The 17,347-nt window shown below is 36.5% G+C and overlaps 1 protein-coding gene across 1 annotated transcript in view; it reads left to right on the top strand.

Annotated features, from left to right (window-relative positions):
• Window positions 1-10,213: 10,213 nt before the first annotated feature.
• LOC104050892 (sodium channel protein type 2 subunit alpha-like) overlaps window positions 10,214-17,347 on the top strand; it is an 80,659-nt gene continuing 73,525 nt past the window's right edge. Inside the window, exon 1 of the mRNA XM_064451493.1 lies at window positions 10,214-10,415. The gene's annotated coding sequence lies outside the window, so the exon portion shown is untranslated. The remainder of the gene's footprint in view (window positions 10,416-17,347) is intronic.

The raw sequence follows: 17,347 nt of genomic DNA, 5'->3' as shown, positions 1-17,347 counted from the left end.
TTTTGATACATCTGTATACAAATAATTATCAGATATCTTTATTTTCTATGTACTAATGCACATTATGTTTAAAAATAAGGAATTCATTCTTTATTCTTAACTCACCAGTATGAAATAGTAGACACTGAGTGCCTGCTTTTTTCCCCATATTATTATTTTTTTCTGCGAAATGTAAACCACATTAACATCTTCATTGAGAGCCAGAGGTTAAAAAAGTTACATAAGACAAACGGAATGGATACTTGGATTTAGCTAGGACTATTATGTTATTGCTTAGTAAAGAGTTTTTATGGTGATCTGTATTACTTATTTTCATCTGAAGCCCTCTCCTGTATTTTATAGCATCCTGAAACTGCTGTTTGGTACTCTGGATACTATTAACTATAACACACTAATATGCAAGTTGACTGCCTCACCCCAGCTGTCTTTAGCCACAACCCCCATGATAGCAGTGTTGGAGTTACTAAAGGATGCCTTACACTGGAATACAGTGTAGTTGAGTGTGTCTGCTTTTATCTCTCTACTTCCTTAAAAGTTTTCTGTCACTTTCACCGGCTCTGTCACATCAAACAGCTGCCAGTCACCTGCATGCAGGGCTGGCTCAGCAATTCTCAGCTGTGCAGGAAAACTTCATTGCACCAAAACGTGGGGATTGGGGGAAGAAAGAGTGCGAGAGTTAACTAGGACTGGATCTAGATGAAAACCATGGAATTTTTAATTAGGATCCAGGATCTAACTCATCACAAAAATCAATAACATCAACATAGGAATGTTGCTGGAGAGACCGTCCCTTTCAGTAGCAACTCATACTTTATCAGCTTAAACCATTGATCACAGTTATCACAAACCATTGGAGTGTCAGTTATTCAGGAAAAAGATGAAATTCTATGCTTGTTCAAGCCCTACAGTGGGATCCTGAACTATGACAGCTCCAAAATACTAAAATAATTCAAGTAATGATAATAGTATGTTGAAATACCTATTGTGTGAGCATGGGCTAGGCATTTTAGAAATCCTATCGTCACAAAAAAAAAAAAATACACTCTAATTTGTCGGTTTTTTCAGGAAATTTTGCTCTAGAATACTATTTTATATTAAAAAAATATTTATACCTTGACAAGGATTTTACTGGAAAGTATAGACCGTTTTGACGACCTTTGACAGCCGCGCGCAAACGGAGAGGGCGGGCGCTGTCCGTGGTGCTGAAGCGCGTCTTGGCCGTCCAGGAGGAACTTGCACTTCAAAATGCCCAGATTCCCAAGTGCATGCAACCTTAAATACGTTTGAATATACTTTGACAACTTTGTATAATTATGGAAATGCACCATGAATTAGTATAGGCCTAATATAGGCCTAAATTGGTGAAGCTGATATTCTAAATCCTACTTCAATTAAGTCACTTCTTGAATGTACTTTTCACAAAACAATCATTTCATTGTATGTAACATTAAAATGCAAAGTATTACATTAGCCTACTTCATAAACCAAACAAGAATTTATATGCTATCTAAAAAAAATCAAGATCATCTGAATTAGGAAAGTCCAAAATATTTAGTAAGATAAAAACATTACAAAAGATTTGGAGATTGTATGAATCTTTATTACTTACAGTAATTCTAGTATCTAATTTTTAGTGGTAAAGTAACCATTTAGTTCAGGGAGTACTGGGAAGAATCATGCATTTCAGCTCCATTAGAAACACTATTTTCTCTCTCCCAAACTCAGAGAAACTTTTATTCTGTTGGTTCCCCCCCCCGCCCCCGCTGTAATCTTAATCCTTCTACAGTCTATCACTCTCTCACTTCTTTAATCTGTAGGTATATGATAATTACATCTCAATAGTAAAGATCACTGGCAAAGCTAGCTTTGCTTTTCTGTATCCACTGTGAAGAGTACAATAAAAATGAGATACGATAATATAGAATCATAGAATCATTAAGGTTGGAAAAGACCTCTAGGATCATCATGTCCAACCATCAACCCGACACTACCATCATGTCTCCTAAACCGTGCCCTGAAGTGCATGGCTACATGTTTTTTGAACACCTCCAGGGATGGCGACTCCACCACCTCTCTGGGCAGCCTGTTCCAATGCCTGACTGCTCTTTCACTAAAGCAATTTTTCCTAATATCTAATCTAAACTTCCCCTGGCACAACTTGAGGCCATTTCCTCTCACCCTGTCAATAGTAACTTGGGAGGAGAGACCAACACCCACCTCACTACAACCTCCTTTCAGGTAGTTGTAGATAGTGATAAGGTCTCCCCTCTGCCTCCTCTTCTCCAGACTAAACAACCCCAGTTCCCTCAGCTGCTCCTCATAAGACTTGTTCTCCAGACCCTTCACCAGCTTTGTTGCCTGTCTCTGGACACGCTCCAACACCTCAATGTCTTTCTTGCACTGAGGGGCCCAAAACTGAGCACAGGATTTGAGGTGTGCCTCACCAGTGCCAAGTACAGGGGCATGATCGCTTCTGTAGTCCTGCTGGCCACACTATTCCTGATACAAGCCAGGATGCTGTTGGCCACCTTAGCCACCTGGGCACACTGCTGGCTCATGTTCAGCCAGCTGTCAACCAGCATCCGTGTGTGCTTCTCCACCGGGCAGCTTTCCAGCCACTCTTCCCCAGGCCTGTAGCGTTGCATGGGGTTGTTGTGACCAAAGTGCAGGACCCGGCACTTGGCCTTGTGAAATCTCATACAGTTGACCTTGGGCCATCAATCCAGCTTGTCCAGGTCCCTCTGCAGATCCTTCCTACCCTCAAGCAGATCAACACTCCTGCCCAATTTGGAGTCATCTGCAAACTTACTGAGAGCGCACTTGATCTGCTCATCCAGGTTATTGATAAAGATACTAAACAAGACTGGCCGCAAAACTGAGCCCTGGGCAACCCTGCTTGTGACTGGCCGCCAACTGGATTTAATTCCATTCACCGTAACTCTCTGGGCTCGGCCAGCCAGCCAATATCTCTCATATACCATAATAAAATGCCATAATAAGTCAAAGACAAAAAAACCCCCACCTGCTGAAATTCACAGGAATTTTCTAAGTTTACATTTTCTTATAAAAACTACATTTTTCAGTTGCACAAACTTGCCCAGTTACAGTATGTGAGAAAATAGTTTTTCTACGAAAAATTCAGAAGAGCACTGTGAGAATCAGCAAATTCCAGTAAATCTCTCAGAGCTGATTCTAAATCTACCAAAGCTCTCCAACAACACCTGCAATCATGGTTCATTCATGGTTTTATTAATCATATTAATAGTAATTATATAGGAATGAAAACAAATATCCATTGAACAAATCTCATTTTCTGATTTTTATTGTGTGTCTTAAAACTAGGATATCTAGAAGGATCTTTCTGCTTATTCAACCATGCTGATGGAGCTCATTTCTACCAGAAATTTCTCTTTGCCTCTCAGAGCATGGCTAAGAGTCATCTGCATAAAAACTAGCCATTCTATTAAATCATGCAAAAACATTTACCCAGAAGAGATGGAGCAAAAGGTCAAACTCCAGTTTCCACAGCGCATGGGATGTTAAGCCTAAGGAGCAATGCCAGTAGCTGTTCTGGCCAGCAGATGCTTATCTGTGCCTGTCCTTTACATGCCTCAAAGAAATCGCTAATTCACATATTTAGAACCCTTACTTTCTTGTCTTTTTATTTTTTTTTTTAATCCATAAATCTCTTAACTCTCAAACTCTAGAACTGAATCTGTAAATTGCTAAGGCAAAAGACAGGTCTGCAGAGTGAAGGCTCATGGTTCCTTGATGTGTTGTCTTATTAAAAGACATAAATTAATCTGAATCAAAAGTTATCAGCCTTTGTTATTTAGTTTTGATGAAATCCTAAAGCCTATCATTCTTGCCTTTAAAGTCTGAGAGTCACCTTTGCAAATTACTCATTGAAGTGAAACTGAACTTTATGATGATCCTAAACATGAGGCCTATTTTTTTCCCTGTTCCAGAGTTAATTTAATAGAAATTACCCTGGTGGCTGCTAAACATCAGCAATCTTTTCATTTTGTTACGTTTCCTTCATACTTAAAATCTTTGCATCTGAGGTGCATTTGTACAGGCTGCCAGTTTTTTTACCTCCACCTAAGAAGAAAGATAGCTTTGGAATTTAAAAGATTTCTGAACATTTTTCTATGTAATGAAAACTATTTGGTCTTGATAATTACTTCTGAAGAAGGGAATATTTTAAATCCCATTCATAATATTTTTAAAATGTGAAGCCAGTCATTTCTTGCCTGCCTGGGGCTAACACTGAAGTCACTTTTCATGACCAACAGTGAAGACAGATTTGAAGAGGAATGTGTACAACAGTTTTTGAAAGTACATATCACTTCCATTTTTGCTCTCTGAGACATTAGTATGCCTATAGTGAGAACCACTAAGGCATTAACTCATGCTTACTTCACGTTTCAATGCACCAAACAGTTTACATGTTCTGTATCTTTATCATTCTTGGCCAAAAGCAGGTCAAGGTAAAGTTATTTTTCTTTAGCATATTAGAGTCAATTGTTTGAAATTTTGTATCACCTATCCCAGTGTAGTATATTTTCTCTATTTAATTATAAAGGTACTATTTTCAGTGCAGATAACTGCTAGGCGTACTGTGAGATGCAGAGAAACTTTGTAATGCAAAATCAACTGGGCAAGCATATGTTATTAAACAGAGCAATTCTTCTAGGCATTCCAGCTTTAGAAGACTAGCAAATAAATAAATCATAACTTGAGGTTCACTTAACAAAACCTCCCCTCACTCCAAGTGATGATTACCTTTCATCTGACCAATTAAACCACATGACTCAGTAGCAATAAATGGAATGAAAACATATGAATGCAATCTCTGTGTTTATAGGTGTCCTGGGAGAACGCTATTAGATTTTGTTACTAGCTCTGAGAGCACTACTGCACTCGTTGCTGAGGTATCATTTAATTCATTTGTCCACCTCTTAAAATCTGTCTATCTGAAATTGTATTTGCTCACTCTGAAACTGCTTGCTTGCATTTCATCTTTGTTTATTTGTTTTGTCATGTATATAGTAGAATCTTTTGAACATGGTCTGTGTCTTGTGAATATAGTGCCTAAAATAATAGCTTCCTATGCCTGGGTGGCCTCTTTGGACATTGCAGGGAATATTAAAATACTTCTTCACTCTTGCTCTCTACAGCATGGTTGGCTAACAAAATTAATTTAATAGCCGCTTCTGAAGTCAGGAATTATTATCCCCATTCCATAGATGAGGAACTGAGATACAGACATACCTTTTGTTCTGGACGTTATGTAAGAAGCTTGCAAGACTTAGATACAGAAGCCTTATTATCTGAGTCAGCACCTGCTCCCTCTTCTAACTCTTACTGCCCACATAAATATCTAGTGTTTTTCTGAATCCTCCTAGGCTGTTGGCCTGTATATCTGTAAGTTCTTAAGGTATATTATATGTCATGCAAAAAAGTATTTCCTTATGAATTAGTTGCCTTCTAAGACTCTCCTGTCTTATGTCAAAATAGACATAAAAAGCCCTATCAAGCAAAATGAACAAGATTAGAAGGACTATTGCTCCTAGCACCCAGAAATTCCTAAACTACTTCTGTAGCAGCAGATGCAGTGCCTGCTACATGCTGGAGGATAGAAAGATCTAGCACATATATGGTGGCAAAACTACATCTTTCCAGTTAACCTACGGAACTTCTCACCAACTCTCTCGCTAAGTAATTAACAGTGCCAAGTTGGTTGTGAAGCTCCTGCAACCAGGTAGTGTGCCAGCTGACCCACCTCTAGCTTGGGGATCACTGGCATACGAAAAAAGTCTTTTTATTGACCAGTTTTATTTTACTGTCGTCTGCTGCTAATTATCTTGAATTTAGAAGCCTGTGGTATGGCCATGTTTAGACCACTGGACTAAACAGATATCAATCTCACATGATCTTATTTATTCAGAATGTAGGTACACAAGATCCCTACTCCTCTATATATACTCAAAGTGTCTGTGTATATAGGTACACTGTGTATATAATGTGAATATTTCAAGACATCTCTAAGCTGTGATTGTTGTGTACATTTTGTTCAACTCAACAATTTTATAATTGTGATTGTAGTTCATCTGAATGATGGGAAAGTTGTAGCTAGAGGCCATTATTTTGTAAGCACTTAGGCACTTATGGAAGGTCATTGGGGTGGTTTATGCTTTGAGACCTATTTTTAATTCATTTTTACTAAAAAGATGGAATTATTGGGACCACATTGTCTGAGGCCATTTGGGTATGGCCTTTGTATTGCTTTTCTCCAAGAATAGGAGGGAGCTAACTATTATTTAGTAACATTAATGTTAAAATAATTTTGTATTATTATTGAAAGTTGAAACCATTAAAATACAGACTGCCAATCACATATCTTTATTATGATACTATTATGAATACCTTAAAGCAGATAGTTTTTCAAATAGCATGGTCTATGGCCTGAAAAATATTTTAGCAGTTAAGGGCTTAAGTTACTATGAAGTCCTTATATTTTTAACTGATCCTATACAAACAGAATATTATGTTATTACTGATGATGCAGCAAGGACGTGGAGTTGAGGCATATCCTCAGGCTCCTCTTTACCCCGGGAAGTTCTGCAGTCCTGTTCTGTAGCATTTGACCACTAGCCACATTTCGTATTTTCTTTCCCAGTTTTTAAATTCTCCATGTGCAACCTACGAGTTTTTGAATAAAAAGAAATTGTCGAACTGCTTTGCAAGCCTACCACCGATCTTCCTTAAATGTTAGACCAGATTTTTCCACTGCAGTTGAGTGTATTGCCTTCCCTAAATTTTGCTTACCACCCTAAGTGGGAGTCAGGTAAAAGTAGATTCTGAAGTAAAAGTGCAGATTATTAGCTGGAAAGCCACTATGGCAGGTCCATGGCTTGTAAATATGCTTTAGTAATTCTAAAATTTAGTAACTAAAATCTAGTAACTCTACAAAATTTATTAAAAGCATGATTTTTTTCCGCACTCTAGAGACAAAAAGAAGAAAAAAATAAAGAAACCAAGGGTAGAAAAATACGTTTATACACTTAGATCAGCCGGTCTTGACCTTGAATTAAAGTCAGATCCATCACACTTAGCTAAATACTGCAATTTAGGTTACTTTCAAAGGCTAATACATGTAAGTAGTCAAAGGAATAGATATGAAAGCATGTCTTTTATTTTGGTACTTTTAAGTATGTGTTAATTTGACAAATTATGAGCAGTGTAATGTATAGTGTTCACAAAAGTGCCTGAGAATTACTAAAGAAAATTATTGTCCAAAAATAATGGTATTAATAAAACCAAATATTGATGTTAAAACAAGCTGATGACTGCATTGTTGCGAAGTTACATGTGAGCTTTGTACAGGGCTTGCCCTTATATGAGACCTCACACAGGGGCTATATTCATTCATGTTTAACACTTCAGAATTATTTTTCTCTTTGCAACTAAGATACTTCAACATTTCTGTTTCAGCTGTTTAGTCAAAAGTGACTGAAGAGCTTTGCTTTACTTAGAGCATAACTGCACCTGGGGCAGGATTCCCAGACAAACATTATTTAGAAATGTCAGGGCTTTTCAAGTTATATTTTAAAATGTAATTTCTGAAATGAACTTTCAGTGATAATTCATTAAAAGTTGTATTAATAATTTAAATTGAAACAAGTGCCAGGCTTATGTTGTTACAAATGGCTTCTGCCAAAGTAGTCTGTTGTTGTCTTTTAAATGACCACTTCTGCTTTTCAGATCTGGCAGTTCACTGTTCAGTGGGAGCTAGTGAGGCAGATGAATGGAGGGAGAGAGATTTTGTGTACACAATTTGTGTACATTTCATATACATAGCGTGTATTTCATATACACATCTTATATAGATCTGTGGTGAAAGGTCTTTTTTTTAATGCAACTTTCATGTTTAAAAATTTAGGGGTGTGTGGGGCGTTTGTTCCATATAGATGGTTTGATGTATTTGTAGTAGAAATGCATATTTATGTGTATTGCATAGTTAATTGTTTCCACCCTGTTGTTCCACTGATAGATTTAAAAAGTGCTAAGGAATTCTTAAGAACATGGTTCAAACTCTGTTTCAGTAAATCAAAGCCCCTGACTGGTTTCAATGAATTTGAATCGCTATACAGGCAACACGGTACATTGATTAAAAAAGAATATGAGCCATATGTGAGCCATATTCATATGAGTGTTTACCATGACTTTGTGTAGCATGATCATTTTTACGAACAAAACTTTTCTTTTCTGGATTTTTTTTTTTAGTGTGAGGGTTGATAATTGAACTGTTTAAATCAGTGTTCCAAAGACCACTAAGAAAAATGTTTACGATTTAAAATAATAAATGAAAGAAATGCAGCATGTAAGCAAATGAAAGTCCTATCCAAGGACTGGTTTGATTTTCAAAACACAATATGGTTGCAAAGCAATGTTCCTAAGCAGTTTAAAATGAAGACATCAGCTTCTGTTCATTCATGGGTTTGCTAAATTAACATAATCCTATGAAAGTAAACCCAATGCTTTAGAGACAATGAACATTTTTATTAAAAATACATTTCTTCTTAACTTCTGAAAGTCTGAAAATGTAAATACTGAAATCAAATGGAGAACAAATCTTTTTTTTTCCCCTTATAAAACTGTGGTATATGTTCACACCCTCAAATCTCTTTGCAATGAAAGGGGGGATTTGCTTGAACAGTGTGATCAGGAGTGTCCCCATGTGCCCCAGTTTTACAAAAACAAACAAGGAAAGTAATGCAGCTGCATTTGCAAGCTTGGGGAACTTCTCTTTCACTTAATGTACAGAGATTATTCTGTATATGGAGAATACATGCATCCTCTGAAAATGTATTTCTGTTTGCTGTTGTTAGCCAAATTCGGGAATTTGGAATTGATATCTGTCAAGCACGCAGCAAGCTTAACTGAAATCAACAGAACTACTCACAAATTAACACAAATGTTTAAGGATTGTGGTTTAAGTATGCTAATTTAAATAGCGCTATCTAGCTGATATTAGAGATAAGGGGCATCACTTGTAGGCAGTTGTTACCACTACTGCTGCTTTGTGTGGTTATGATTTGGTAGCGCCGTTAGGCTGGCTATGTGCTGCCTGTCCTGAAGTCCTCGCTTCCACAACAGAGTATGTGACCAGTGGGACAGAGAATGGGGCTATCTCTAGCCACCACTGAAGAGGTACTTAGAGAAAATACAGGAGCTACCAGATAGCAAAATATTCATTGTCTCTTCTACGCTTTTTTCTTGTTTTGTGAAATAACATTTGTTCGTTAAATCCCACATGCCGGAACAAAGCTGGTAGCTTGATTTTAAATTAGCTGGGAACTGTAGTGGTCTCTAACCCAAGGCTATGAGTCAATATATTGCACACACTGGCTGACATTGCTCAGTGTTTCTGCATCTTGCTTTCCACAGACACAGTACTCCTCAAGCTGACATGCAGGACAAAATAATATGTTGTCTGAAGCACATTATTCACTCAATAATGTTGCCCATGCACCAGGTGTTGTTGGAGCCACTGCTCTAGTAATTTTCCCCAGGATGGCCAGAGGAATCCTAGGTAACCAGATGTAAATCTGCACAGGCCCAGGCATCCTGTCTAAGGTGAAGACTTTGAGCTTTGTTTTACATAAGCATAGTATATTTTACGCACATAAGAGAAATTAACATGATGCCAATAATGCATGGTAGTATTTAACAAATAACACGTTACAAGATAATCAGCAAGTTCAGCATATATCGATCAGCGGTGCAGTGTCTATGCTGCCTTATTCACACATTCCTCTCTTCCCATGCATTTTTAAAGGAAACAGCACATTTAAAGCTAAATCCTCTGCTGAATGGATATAGACAACTGTTTTTGAATTTAGTTATTTTAAGAAAAAGTCTTTAAAAGGGTTATTCAATAATCAGTGTGGTTTTGTTGGTCTGTTCTGCTTCTTGCCTGGAGGAACTTAATACAAAGGAGCTGTTTGAAGTGTAGGTCAGAATAAACTGGGATAGAGATGCCTCATAAACTGATGCTTTGTACGTATTCATTATCTTTACCAGTAGGTGGAGCTGCCACGTTAGGTGCTGCATTTTTTTCACTTCTCCCCCTCCATTCCCCCACCCTTCACTCCCCCTTCTCCTAATAAGCTGTTTTCTGATATATGTTGGGTACCATAGAGTGAGACTGAGAACAGGAAGCGGAGGCAGAATCAGAGAGGATTCTGGAAAGGTCTCTGTGTTTTCTTTTCCACTGAGAAAACAGAAATTGTAATTAATTTGTAAGGCTTTGTGGATGGAAATCTGGACTATTTCAGGAGGAGACACATATTATCACATTATTTTTGGATGCTGGGCTTTGCAGTGATTTGTCATTCTCTTTCAATCAGGTAAGCCAGCAAAACATTTAATTGTACCCATAATAAATCTTAGCAATATGATCTTTTCCACATTTCAGAATTGGATTGTATCCTCTGGTTTGCTGTTAAGGCACAGTCAAAAATGGAATGGGGAATTCAAAGCCATTTTGTACTGACTGATTGTGATGGTGGTGTGATTTTTTTATTTTAACCTCATTAAATCTGATATCTGGCCTCTTACTCTTAATGTAATGTTGTGATGCAGTAGTCTTACTTACAAAATCAAATCATTTTATAATCAAGGTATACTGAATTAATTCCTAGCATTTTATAGGAGTGACCTTGTTTCCTAAGAAGAAAATCTACTGATATTCAGGCTCAGGAACACCAGGTCTGATAAGATTCTGAGCATCTCAGATTCTGATGGTCCGGGAATAAAATCTATGTGGTTTGTTACTGCTATTTTCAAGGTATATATATGATATTTGAAGAAATCTCCTTATTAGCTAGATTTTGTAAAAGATATGTAAGGAAATATTTTCTTTCTGTGTGATTTTTTGCATGGTTGTGTGTCTCTGTGTATGAGAGAGTGGGCTCACCAACTGTTAATTAACCAGAGGTCCACACTGCTACAGTTCTCATTTTGTCTGTAACATTACTGTCTAGCTTAATATATGCTTCTTAATAGGACTGTTTGAAGAAATCAGCACAAGAATTATTATATTTCATGTTATTCTCCATTTATCTATTGTCTCATTCATTGTTATTGGTAATAATTAAAGCAGTCAGTTATTAAAGGTAAAAAAAAATCTATTGAAGATCACTTTGATATGTGAATTCTTTTTCAGTAGTGGTTCTACAGACACACATTCGCATTAAAACTATACATGTTATCATAGTATTAATTTGAAAATTATTTCCAAGAGAAAAGAGTAGAAAAAAAAAATGCCAAAACCCCATACAACAGAATAAAGAGCCTACTGTTTACAAATCACCATCTCAATCCATATAAGAAAAAGAAAGCAGGATTGGATCTCAGGTGGTACTCAGAGTAGCAAGTGAGGCCTGTACCTGAAAGAGTGATATGAAAGTATGAAGTTTTAAATTTGTATTTTTTATGGTGCCAAATCAGTGTGCCTGTGGTGTCCTTGTGTAACTTCAAAATAAATAAATAATAATGATGATGATGTTTGTTTTAAAAACACATCATGTTGGTGCTCTCATAATTGATTTGTCAGGAAAATAGTTTCAGAAAAAGACTTTTTAACTCTATCAGTTTAATATTTAATTTTTGCTCTCTTACACACCTCCATTTTGGGAGGAAAGATTGTTTAGAATGTGGGCTGCTGCAGTGATTTGAAGCTTCATAGCACCTGTTAAACAGATATGTTGTTTATTAGGACTTGATATTTATAGAAATTATGCTTGTGGTGTTAGCTTGTGATTTTTCCCTCTAATGAGCAGAAGTTAAAAGCCCATGCTGATTTTCTTAGCGGTGCCAATTAAGCTTGGTATTGTAAAGTTCTGGTTAGATAATACTAGATGCTAGCAGAGGTAGAGACTTACATGTTTTCATTGGACAACATAAAACAATTCCCCTGTACCCTCTCAGATTCTGTCAGAGTGGGAATTTGGTCATTTCTCTTTATTATCAGGTAACTTGGAGTGGGGAGAGATCAAGGGAAAGGAGAAAGGATAGATAGTATGGGGGTTTTAATCAATATGCCGATGACACATTTTGTGGTTTCACCTCTCTTTCTCCATCAGATACCATTAGATGAGTTAACTTGTACCTTATGAAGATTAGATGTGGAGATAAATTTATTTGCCCTCAGAAGACTAAGAATTTTAGAAGCAAAAGGATAGTGGGATGTAAGATGGAACTTCCTGACTGATGGTATCCATTTTCTTCTGCTGCTGCTGTTCTCAGCCCTGTGTAATTTGCTACCTGTATGGTATATATTAATTACATTGCTGGAGCCCCACAACTTTTGATGGGTCAGAGAACAGCAGATACTAAGAGAGTTCTTTGTACAAGGCAAGAAAGTTGTGACCTTGTTCTCTAAAGCGAAAATCATGGCCCTTCTTACCCATTTGCTGCTCTTGCCATAAGGTTACAAATGAAAAAATTGCTTGAACTCTGCTTGAGTTAAACCTAAGGGTAAATAAATGCAGGTTTCTGATATTTGGTACTTTATTTGTTAAGATGATCTATTTGTTGAACACTGAAAATTGCTATTTTCAGGCAGTTACAGCTACTCTGTTCTTCATCAGAAGTTCTAGTTAGAAGTTAGAAACTCAACTTTCAAAAGTCTAGTCAGCTTATTTGCTACTCAGTGTAACTTTTCAATATTTTTTTTACCTTATAGCTGTTAATTGGTAATATACACTGTTGCCATTTGCAGGGAATATTGTTTATCATCCTCACTTGAATAAATAAAAGGTTTAAAATATCATAATGAAATTGATGCTCACTAGTTCAGACTGCGTACAGAACAAACGTACACACTCTGAGCTGTGGCTTCAGTTAGCCCATCAAATCAAGTATCAACCACCATAAAATCCATCTGTAGGAAACTGCATCCTCTTCAGTGAAAAGCTGCTGTTACTCATTACAGCTACCACTCCTGATTAAAAGCTCTGAGGCACATTGCCAACGGCACCTCTGAGTTTGGTATTGACTGCCCTCCCATAGGACATCGATATTGGAGCTGGTATCTTACAACCAGTTCATCTGCTTTCATCAGAATTTTCTTTACGGACAACTGGAATGCCTAGTTTATTATTGTGATAGTGTTATTGCTTGATTTTTCCTTCTCTTATGATGAGGTAAAGCAGAGGGACTAGGGATAAGAGCAGCTCAGGCAGGGACTGCATTACTTTGAGATATAAATACAGAGTAGGAGCACCATATGCTCTTGAGTAACCATAATGTGTGGGTAGGATCATTGTAATCCTAAGCAGGAGTAAGCAAGTTAAATTCTAGGTCTCAAAAGTATCTGGTCTCTCATTTGTTCATTATCCATCCCAAAATTTTCTTTCCATTACAAAAATAAAACTCAACCAACCAAACAAGAACAAACTAAAAGCACCAGCCAACCCACCCCAAAACTGTCATTTCAAATTGTTGCTAAACTTTAAAGTGGTCACCAGTCTTGGTAAGGTCTTCCTACAAAAAATTACTGTTCACTTACTCTACCAAGACAGATCAAGGAACGTGTTTTTCAGTAAAAAAAGCAACTAAAAAGTTAAAATTTAATTAAAGGACTTAAGATTTTATGAGGCTCTTTCACATGTGAAAACCCTAAGGAAAAGGTTATTCATGCTCAGATTAGTTATTTGTCCAGTAATTCTCATTCTTTATTGTTATTGATGTCTTACTGAGTAGTTTTACTTAGGCAAGTGTAATCCTAGAGCTACCATGTGCACAGGTCTTTTTTGCAACCTGGAATTGTTTTTCCTGCTATTTTTCTGGATTCCTGTCTTGATCTGTCAACTTGCTGGATGCCATATATCCTTATCAAATGATCATGTCTGGAATATGCATATAGTGACTGTGTAGTCCGTATGCAGTGAGTCTGGCCCATCCCGGATACATCGATTGCATACATGCCGTACTGTTGAGCTACCTGCTCAGCAAAGCTGATGTGTTTCACATGTGTTGAAGTTACTACATATCTATAGGTTAGCTGAACAGCACATAGAGCTGACACCCTGTACCTGCACTGCATCAGGCACATCCTCATATTTCTTTGCAGGATTTCCTGAATGAAAGTATGAGGGACGGTAGTAAATGCGAAAAGATATCACAGATGCTAATATGGAAAATAGCTTGGAAGGGTGTCAGTATGATTGTCTCTGTGATCCTCTTTACTATACCCCAGTATAGCCACTTAACAGGAAGATCTTTGGCTAGAAATACATAGGAGGCAATTTCCATTTATAGATGATTTCCACTTAAATTAGGCATTGCTTATTTAATATCAGGCCCTTCTTTTTAATATGAGAGGGGAGCAATGTTTCTGGTCCTTTAGCATAACTTATCTGAAAAACAATATAAAGCGAGAAACTTCCTTTTTTGTGTGTGTGTGAAAATTGGGTCTAGCACAAATTGTTGCATGATCTGCTTAACCATAAAATATCATTATGTATGTTTATATATATGTTTCTAAGAAGTTACAAGTTTGTATTCAAAACCACTGCAGAAATGCTGATGAAGAATTAAAATAAGCAAGGAATAAACGTAGATTAATTGTTCACAGGAAAAATAGTACCTTTTATATAGGGCAATATAGCACTATGTGGCCTGGCTACTGTTTTCATTGAGGAAAAAAGTGCCATCATTTCTCGTAAATCATGTCCTTTGACTGTCTGGTACTCCTGGGATAGGAATAGAGGTTTCCGGAGCCCATGTTGACTGAATTTGGGCCCACCTGTCCCAAATTCATGCCTACTTTGGTTCAAGTATCCTGAAAAGTCTGCCCTTTGTTACATGCTATTGTACTATCTTTTAATATTTGGACACACTGAGGAATTCCAGATTTATGTTGGTTAAAAAGTATACTCTCAGAAAATCAAACTTCTTGGTCTAATTTTAAATATGTCCAAATCAGAAATCTTCAGATGTTAAAATGAAAGCAAACAACTTAGCAAACAACACTCACTGACTTTTCAAAAGTCAGTCACAAAGTACAACCATGTAACTGTGCCAAGACTTTGATACAAGAATATTTTTATCCCTTTTTATTCATATTTGAAATATATGTGTGGTGATCTTGGAAACCTGAAGGTGAATTTGCCTGTCCCATGTAAAACCACAGGATTTTTTTTCTCAGAAGCAGTTAACATGATACCAACATGATTTCCTTGAGCACTGAGATTCTGTACAGTTACCAGTGTTAAGAGCATTTACATTTGAATGGGTATGTGATTGTGTAGTGATTAAGTGATAAGGATCAAGCTGGGAGACTACAAAATTAGGACATTATCTCACAGGAATGAAGAAGCCCTATACATTTTATAAAAGTTAACCTAACTTCACAGTCAGAGATATTTTTAACCACAGATATATTGTTCTTATTTGGACAGATATTTGAGTGTGTTCTCCATTGAAAAGCACTCTTTAGGTAAAAGAATTCCCTAAATCTAAACAATGTCCAAAAATTCAAGTTTTCTGTGATAACTTTTATCTTAAACAGGGAGAGAGCACATTTATATGATGAGCAGAGGCATATGCCTAACTTGCACTCTTGCACCGTATCAAGGAGCAAAGCAAATTCCACTCATCACAAAGAGCTTTGAATAATTTTTTTAAAAAATGTTTTACTTTATTTCAGCTTAAGGCCCAATCATCGGTAAAACTTGGGTACAGCAGATGAAAGCAAAAGTGCTAGCGTTTACAGTAAGAAAGACAACCTATTTATAATGTTATTTTAGGTCTAAGTGAAATAAACTTGAAGGCAGAAATAAGCAGTTAATCTCAAAAAGGCCCAAGAGTCCAAGGTCAGATTGAACTGAAAGAATAGAGATGGCAGTTCTAATGTTTACTTTCATTCAGATGAAATGTCTGAAGAAAAACCTGTCACTAATATTTGAGGCCAAAATGTTCATATGAAAAAGTCTGATCTGAGACAGAATTTCAGACCAAAAGCAATATAAAAAAAAATTCAACTTGTGTTAGAAAGGAATGTCTTCTTACTGAGTGAAGTTGTAACTGAGTATTGAAGGAGTCTTCCTGATAGGTTTTTACTAACACCAGTCTAAGTTACCTGCCATGTATTTCCTACATATCAAGTTGCTTTAGTTTGTGTTACAGTAGGAAGAATACTAGCATTCTGGTAGCTGCTATAACACTAGCTATCATTCTGTCGTGCATATTACTTAAATCTAAAGACTTCTAATTAATACAATATTTAGTTGATACACTTAAATTTCAACATTACAAGAGATACCTTTTAAAGAGGTGGTAGAACTAGTACCTCATAAGCTGTGCTCCTTTGGATTTATTACACACATATAGTGACTAGATCAAAATCTTACTTCCATAATCCATTCGGAAAACATTCCAAACTTAGGGCTTGGTTAAGTTCTATTAGGCACTTCCACGATGCCTGAATGAATGCTTGAAAAATCGATGTACATTTTTAATAGGCTGTGTTAAACCACAGGTATAAAGCACCCTATTTTCATGTTGACTTTCTGTGCATTTTCTTCCTTGTGTAGTAACGATCACATTCAGCAAAGAATTGTGTGTAAGCCTCTCAGCCAGAAGTTCCGATTTTTTCCCTTTCAGTTTCCTAGACAACTGTCGAAGTCTAAATACAATCCATTAATCTTGTGCTATACAAAGTTTATTCTTTCATATTTTGTATTGATTAGTTTCTGGGGCTTAGTAAGACTGGGAAAGTAAGTGTTCCAGCTGCATGGTTCTTAATGATTCAGTTAATTTTCTGAGTTTAGTTTGTTATTTCTTTTTAGGTTCAGAAGCAGTATTTTGTGTTGCAAATGTATTTTCATAAGTTTACCTAGAAAAATTTAGAAAAGAGTGTTACTTTACAAGCAGCGCTTTCTATTTTGTAACAAAGCAAAGTTGATACTGTGATATATTTAGATATTGCTAACTGATATTTTATTGTGACTTCTTTAACACATCCACAGTGGATACTGGTGTACATTCCAGTGTTTCTACTTGTCAGCACATTTAAATTTTTAGTATAAAAAGGATTAGGAATTAGTTAAAACTAGAGTATGGAGAACATGCAACAAATAGTTATGAATCTGGACATGTAGTTTTATGGAAAATGCTGTTTCTTGTTAATCTAAAATTGCATTAAGGTTTTTATAATACTTAACACTTCAGATATCCTTATAGTTGCCCAAGGTTTCTATTCATTGTCTGGCATTTGTCTCTAATATGAGATTTCATTTAGTTGAAGCCATCACTAATGTATCAGCCCGTAATG

This window comes from Phalacrocorax carbo, chromosome 5 (genome assembly GCF_963921805.1).
Source record: "Phalacrocorax carbo chromosome 5, bPhaCar2.1, whole genome shotgun sequence".
Taxonomy (NCBI): domain Eukaryota; kingdom Metazoa; phylum Chordata; class Aves; order Suliformes; family Phalacrocoracidae; genus Phalacrocorax; species Phalacrocorax carbo.
This window is presented reverse-complemented; position numbering and strand designations above follow the sequence as displayed.